Source organism: Asparagus officinalis, chromosome 4 (assembly GCF_001876935.1).
Source record: "Asparagus officinalis chromosome 4, Aspof.V1, whole genome shotgun sequence".
In the NCBI taxonomy this organism is placed as follows: Eukaryota; Viridiplantae; Streptophyta; class Magnoliopsida; order Asparagales; family Asparagaceae; genus Asparagus; species Asparagus officinalis.
The window spans coordinates 84454028-84462690 of NC_033797.1; positions in this window are offsets into that span (position 1 = coordinate 84454028).

Below are 8663 nucleotides of genomic sequence, written 5' to 3' on the forward strand. Positions count from 1 at the left end.
ATCTTTTTATACTATAACTTGATAAATTGTGCACTTGCAATTTTTGGTACATAATTATGCCGCATCAGCAGCCTCGTGTGAACCCAGGGGCGTCACATTATTTGTCCCACAAACTTAAGTTTTGTAGAAACAAGTTAAGTAATATGTCTTGATCAGAAAAATTAAAAATTAAACATTAGCATAGTTACCTTGGATTATAATAGTCCTTTCAAGGCCAAATAGTAGGTGAGAAATCACCAACTCTGTGTTCTGGGTTATCATAACGACCAAAGAACAAATTAAGTCCTCCCAGATAGCATATTTGATTGTCAACAATCACAATTTTGTCATGATGCGACCTGCACTTAACCAGAGTTTATTCATAAGCACAATTGCATGATGTATTATCTTCTCATAAAAAATAAATATTAGGGAAATGATGATTGATTCGTGGAAGATTTCATACCACAAGTAAACACGAGTTGAGAAATGATCAGGATAGTGCAGAACTTTAACATTCTCATGAATGTTAAGCAGCCTTCGCTTAGTGTATATACTGTTGATTTTCAAAGCAATGACAACTTCTTTGTAAAGAAGGATGTAAATCTACACATTAGTGTCAATTAGTTGACAATCATGAGCAATTAGGATAGGCTACTCCACAAAAAATTTACAAATATATGTAGCATATTAATTAGAACCAAATAATTCAACTTCTTGATGCTAACAGAAAATATGACATATTATCATTGACATGTAAAGATGATCCATGCTTCCATGTCAAACATCATACTTCAATTTCTGTTACAGGCGATAATATTGTTACAAAGCGAATAAGATAATGCAAGAAAGCTTTACTATAGTCACGACATCAGTAATTTTAGTGAATCAAGGTTGATGAACCAAATAACTAAAACTAAAATAGAACAAGTGAAACAACACATGGTAATGCTAAAAGTAGGTGAACACCTTGTTTAGCCTTTGCCTCTAGCAAAGAATCAAGCCGAGAAGACGCAAGAATGTGAAAATGACGTCAAAGGTATAACTCAGGACAAAGCCACCAGACAGTAATGAATATCTATAAACAAATTTCAATCATTTCAGAACTGTCCCTGTCAATATTTTGTAAATTGCTAGTTTCACATTATTGAATTGAATGAGTGAAGAAACTGACCTCTGATTTTGCTACTTCAATAGAAGAAGCAATTGAACCAAATGCAGCTTGTCCATCAACAAACCACTGTACCTGACTGCCATATTCTGTTAACCCCCTAGTAGGATCAAAAGAACCAAAACAGTGAGGCATATACCAGCCCCCCGGTAGTTGTAGCCCCTCATCATTTATTACCACAACCCAATCTTTAACTTTAGCACTGCTTCTCACTCTTAATTTAATGGTCCTGTTCCCGCATGATACCTTTGAGATGAACGTAGATTAGAGATTGAACCAGAACAATGAAATCTTCATCAGTACCAGAAAATGAAGGCCAAAGTTTAATACAAAATGCAATACAAGTGCGGGCTAAGTCAAAATCGAAAATAGTAGTAAAACAGTTCCAAAAAAAATCAACCATAATAGATTATATCAATATTGCTAACAGTGTCATGAATGTAATAAGATGAAGTTCAAGTACCTCTCGATTCAGAAATTTATCGGAAATATGAAAATTTACAAATGTAAACCAATAGCATAATAGTAAGAGGTTATAGAGTCAAAGCTTATTGCATAAAATTTTACTCTAGCAATGCTCCGAATAACAACAGTTAACTTACTGACTTATGACTTACGTAAAAAGACCAAGGAAAACAAAGTCTACTAATACAACATGTTTTCATATAGGAATCTAACCCATAACAAAGACACTGTATGATCCTAAAAGAAATGACATCTCAACCTAAGAAAATGGTAGTGATACAATAACAAATTTCCATTTTCCACTTGACATGTATATTTGAGCTTCATGAATCATGATTTTAGTTAGATAATCATTGTTTAAACGTCGAAAATACACAATTTAGAGTGAAAATCAAACTATATGCATCAATCTATCTAAGGAGATGAATAAAAACAACATAAAACAGGTCAACCAAAAATGATAACTCAATTCTGTAGAAAATTATACATAAAAAGCAAAAATAATCATGGGAGAAATACAGCAAAGGGACATGAAGCTTACTGCATAATAAGCTTTCTTAATTTCTGAAGTAGTTGCATTCTTACTCACTCCCAGTACATCATAATAGTCCCTTCCAAGCGCCGACCTTGTTCCTAAAGTAATAAAAAAATAAGCATCCAGTAAAGAAAAATAAACTTTTACAAAACATTAAATTTATTCAATAGAGAGAAAACCTACTATGAAAATTCCTCTTATTCATATAAAAGACGCCACTTTGAACATAACTCGTCCATTGTTGTACATAGTTTAGTCCTCATAAAATAAAACCCCAAAACCAATTATTTCATAATACAATGAAGAACGTACCTTTTCCCCAGTTGGAGTATGAGGAAACCGTAGACGATGAATTTATGACTTGCATTTACAATTCACAAATGCATTTGCTAAAACTAAGTAACTAAAAAAATATAAATAGAGACTACATTCAAGACACATTATTTGAAAAGGAAACACATACCTACAACTTTCCAGTTAGAACAACAGGATTCAAAGAATCGTACAATCCAAAGTAAAGCCCACAGTAGACAATAATTCCAACGCATGAAATGTTAAACCCACGGTAGAGCCCAACAATTCCATCAGACTTCAATGTCTTCTTGTATACATCAACAAGACCATTAAACTGCCTCTCTCCTCCCTTCTTTGCAGCTTTTGCATCATTGGCCATACGGGTACGGGCATAATCCAGGGAGTAAAAAAACAGTAGGGAAGAGGCACCAGCAGCACCACCAGATGCAAGATTTCCGGCAAACCACTTCCAATAGCCATCCCTGTCTTTCTTGAAGTTGAATAACCTCTTGAAGTAATTCTTGAATGCAAAGTTCAAAGCCTAACAAGAAAAATAGCCAACAGTAGTTAGTACAACTGCAATGCAACATCTCCACAAAGGGCAAGGTAATTAGTACAGGTCAATTAAAACATATAAACTTACCTCTATTCCAATGAAATAAATAATTTATAAGAAATGTGATGCAATGGTTTTGTAATGCTATACAGGTTATCCATCATTTTGTGAAACAGAACAAACTTGCCTCACTTCTAGTAGAGTTGTCCATCATAACAGATGGTCTTACAGTAGGTGTTTCAATAAGAAGAAGTCGTAATATCATCAAATATGGACGATTTTCTTTCGGTTTGAAACCTAGTAGTAAGCAATCTTCATTGATTATCCTTTTAAGAATATTGATAACCTGTCCATGTCATAAAACAGAAAAAATAAATTTGGACTACTGAAAGAAATAAATTAGAATAACAATTTTGCAAAAATAGCTACCTTCTCTGTAGAAATTTATTGTTTCCTCTCAAAAGTTTCAGGAATCTATGTTTGGTCATCAGATTTCTTGCAAAGGACTCATCAACAATAGTTTGTGTGCAGTATAGATAAGAAAAAATTAGTTGACATGAAAATTTAAAATAATAAAGTGAACTATTATCCGAATATGTATTTAGATTAACACAATTGAATGTTAAATTTAAGCTAATAACTACAATAACAATCAAAGTATGCAATAGTTATCAGAAAACTATATGAGCATATGTTTATAAATCATAATTTGTCCTAACAAATTAAATTCATCAGTTCATAATCTTAAAAGCATATGAAAAGTTCATTTGAAATCCTTCAACCAATTATAAATGTAATGAAAATTAAAAATTGTTCATGTTTAATTTTTATGGGCCCTTGATCAAGACTTCTTCATCTTTATCTTCTTTTTTGGTAAATCGAGAACTGAATCATCGTCATCAATGTTGATTGTGATGTCTTCTTAGATTTGGATTTTTTGTGCTATTATCTTTCCTTGTGCACGTTCATCCTTTGAGTTCTCATCCAACTTTACAATGAACTTGTATGTCTTTCCGATGTTGAGAACAAACTTTTGAAAGAATGAACTCTGATTATTTTTCTATTTTAATGAGGAAAAAATTAAGATCTTATACATGAAACATATTGTTTTATATGTATAAAATATAATAAAGTAAGAAGTTACCTCTTTTATATCATCCATGAATTTTTGAGGCTTGCATCTTATCAAAGCTTCTGCTGCATCAAAAAGTATTACTCTTGCATTATCTGTCGCATCTTCAACTATGATTTTAACCAAATACCTACATTTTGTATTATCATTGTGTATCAGATGATATTTTTATATTTAATCTTTATATTTTTCTTTCATGAGTAATTGATAGTACTTTACCTCGATGATATTTTTATATTTAATCTTTATATTTTTCTTTCATGAGTAATTGATAGTACTTTACCTCGGTATACAATCTTCATTGTTTTTTTTTCTTTATATTTTTCTTTCATGAGTAATTGATAGTACTTTACCTCGGTATACAATCTTCATTGTTTTTTTTTTTGACAATTTTGACATTTGTCATAAATAGTTTTTTCTAATTTTTATTGCAGCATTTGCAGGAGTAGTACCAAGCCTCATGCCTATTTAAGATAGTAGTTATTTTTGCCGTAAAGCTATCATATTGTGCATGTAGAGTTGTAAAAATTTAGTTAGTTATAATCGTAGTTTATATGTATTTAGTAAATAAAATAATAAATTATAAAATAATTGGAAAAAATAGTAAAAAAAGAATTTTTTTAAATTAATGTAAAAGTAATAAGTGTAAATGTATTTGAAACATATTTAGGATAACTTATATATATATATATTAAAAATATATGATTAGAAAATAAATATTTTTTAGGGAATATAATTAAAAAAATTCATGTTTACTTTATATCTTATCATGAAACAAAATCTATTTATATTAACTTGTTTTGAAACTGAAGCTCTTGATTCATTAATATTTTATAGTAGGATTTTTAATATCATACCTTTGATGATTTTTGTGAAGCTTGCATAATGTCAACAATATTCATTTTCGCTGCATTTTTAAATAGCCTTGATGGAGCAACATTAGTCTTGATATTGTCTTTTGAATGAGCCCTGCATATAATTTAAAAAATTTTAAAACTTTAATTTATTAAGTTACATTTTTTAATTTGAATTACCAACTTGCATGTCCTTAGCAAGCTGTATTTCAGGATTGATACATATTGTTGATGCTATTTGCGAAGTCATGCACATCTCCCCTGTATATATAATAGTTATAATTAGAATTTGATATTTATTGATAATTAATTTGCAATTCAATAATAAGAAATATTTTACCTTTGTACAATAATATTTTAAAATCTGATAGTGCTATTATAGTTGTCTCATTGATATTGTCTTCAATAATTGATCCTTCATTTTTAGCTAAATCTTTGAATAAAGTTACACACAATGTTATCCAATAATAAGAAATATTTTACCTTTGTACAATAATATTTTAAAATCTGATAGTGCTATTATAGTTGTCTCATTGATATTGTCTTCAATAATTGATCCTTCATTTTTAGCTAAATCTTTGAATAAAGTTAAAGATAATGTTATCCCACTGTGTAAGAAAAGTTTGACAAAATTTTGTTAATATATTATATTTTGAATAATTAATTTATTGTGAAATAAAAGCATGTGTGTATACTATTTGTTTACTATAATGATGTCCCGCCTTGTGTCCACCTTATTATATATTGTAACGTAGTTGATTATAGGCTTGACATTTGCTATTATTGCAAGAACATCTGTACATAATTTATAACAAGTTTAAAATTCATTTATAATTTTTTAAAACAAAAATTAAGAATTTTAACAAATACTTACTAATATTCCTTGTATCCTAGCTCGTTGGAAATTGCATCTTTGATTGAGATGAAGTTGTTTAATATCTTATCAAATCGAAACTCTGCTTTTGATTCTTTGATAGAGATGTTCTTAGTCAATGTCAACTCAATTGACTCATGTACATTCTCGTAAAGCGGATTTATTTGTTTTACTTCTCCATTTGAGATGTAAACAACATGATTCTTCTGAAGCATGTGCTTATACATTTCAATAGTTTCTCCAAACATAATACCTTGTATTTTCCCCCCTGCAAATATTACTAATATTATGTCACAAAAAACTAATACATTAACATTCATTTAAACCTATAATTAAAAGATAGTAGGGATTTATATAAGCCTATACTTAAACATTGGATGTATTACTTTATTTAAGAATAAGCATAAAAAATTATCAATAGAATTATATCATGTAGAATATTGCTTAAATAGATAATAATCAAGAATTAAATCTGTTCAAATCAGATTATAATGGGGAAGGACCAGGATTGGATCAAACCCATGGCTCGTGTTAAGCCTTTTATTAAACTTGTATGTTTCAATCCACGATAATTGGGATTGAACAAAATTTGAGATAGTAGCAGAGGCTTATTTTTTCCAGTATAAATAGGTGAATTTTCAGATCAACAAGATGTATGTTTTGAATTTGAGATAAATACAAGTACAATGTATTTGGTTGTAGTCCCTATTTTTCGTGCAATAACATGTTTCACCATCACAATTAACATCTCTCTAGTAGAGTCAACAATAGGTGTAGGTACAAAAGCAAGTAAAAGATAATACAAGTGATAACTGATGAAATGATAACAAATAGATATCTCATCGTCCGACATACAGAAATACATAGTCAATGACTAAAGTAGATAAACTGGAATCCTCAACAAGTTCCAAATACAAAATGTCTGAGTAAAGGAAATAAGGCATACAGCCTTTACAACATCTAGAGAGTAGTCCTCAAATGTCAAACAAAAGGTTGTTACAAGCTCCAAAATAAAACATAGCTAAAATAGACAGCTGAACACTAAAGTGTGTCGCCATCAACCTGCGACTCTCCGGGCTCCTGGTTCGTGACCTGAAAGGGGGAGGGACAACGAGCGTCAAAGCGCTAGCGAGCAACATCACAACCAACCCCAAAGGAACAGGGCTCGTTGTATAAAAAAATATAGATAATACATAATAGATCTAAAATCATTGATCTTACTAAAGAGAGGGCTTGTTGTATAAGAAAATACAGTTATCACAAAATATATATATATATATAATCAATTTTCCGAAGAATAATGGGTTTTAGTACTTAGGAAATTTCAACACGAACATAGGTACGTCGAGCGAAATAATCCAAACAAGGAAACCCTCATGTATATACCTTGTATCTCAAATTAAAAATCCCTAAGTACCAAACCCGGAGTCTAATACATGAATAATAAAGAAAAGATAACAATCCCATCTCTACCAATAATCACAGTTATGTCAAAGGTGCAAAGTTACAATAAGTGTTATGCCCACCCTAGGTAGCTATCATGTCCAAACTTTATCAATATGTCATGCTCAAAACTCAAATGTGAAACATGCTCAAGGTTTAGCAAAAATGTCCAACACATGGACTAAAGGTAATGCTTGTCCAACACATGGACTGAATAAAATACACGTCCAACACATGGACTGAGATGATAAGTATCCAACACATGGATTAATAATAATGTATGCCCAAAACATGGACTATGAACAAAGAGGCGAAATTATCACTAGTATATGTGGAAAGATATACATATCCTAATCTTGCACGTGTTTCGATGTGCAGGTCTAAATTTGTGTCAAAAGTCAAACCCCATGTGTAGATAAGTCACTAACATCACAAACTAGTGGGAGATAAACGAGGTGATCTCTCGAACACGTGAAAAGGTCAACAAAAAGTCAATAGGCACAAAACTGTGCGGCGGTCGACCGCAGAGACCACTCCGGTCGACCGCTCACAGAGCCGAGATTTACTGGGCTCAAAACTAAGCGACAGTTAACCGCCGTGGTCATGCCGGTCGACCGCTCAAAGAGCAGAAACTTTTCTGCTGGAAACATCTCAGAGCGGTCGACCGTCGTGTCCACCTCGGTCGACCGCGAAGCAGACAGAAGCCCAGTTAGGGTTTCTGCCAGCTTCAAATCACAATCAAACTCGATGGTTTCTCTATTAATGTAAATCTAACATTTATACAAAGTCATAGAACATAAGACAACGAATTTAGACATTTAAAATCTATCATAATCCCAACATATATAAACATGGTTTAAATATTGTTTATTAAAACAGAAATTTACTCTTTTTAAAACCATTTTTAGATCTAGATCTCTTTAATACAATTCGTTGGTGTGCTTTTAAAATCTGAAACATTTGATTAATATGTCATATGTCATAAGGATCTATTGTATCTACAAAAATACAATTTTGGCTCAATAAAACCGGATTAAACTCCAAAATTAAACATGAAGCATAAAAAGGGAAGAAGTTGGGTGAGATGTTACTCGTCTCTGATGAGAACAAAGCCCTAGATCTGAAGGAAGATGATCCCTCTCGCTGAATCCACCAAAAATCCGCTGAAAAGCCCTTCAAAGCTCCTCCCAAATCACCAAGAAGTGAGAACTAGGGTTTGAGGGGAGAGAGGGGGGCTAGGGTTTCTGATTTCAGATGAAAAGAGGCTCTCTTGGGTTCATTAGTATATATACTAACCCCACAACCTGACCCGAAACCCGTTTAGACCCGAACCCAGAAAACTCTCTGCCTGTTGGGCGGT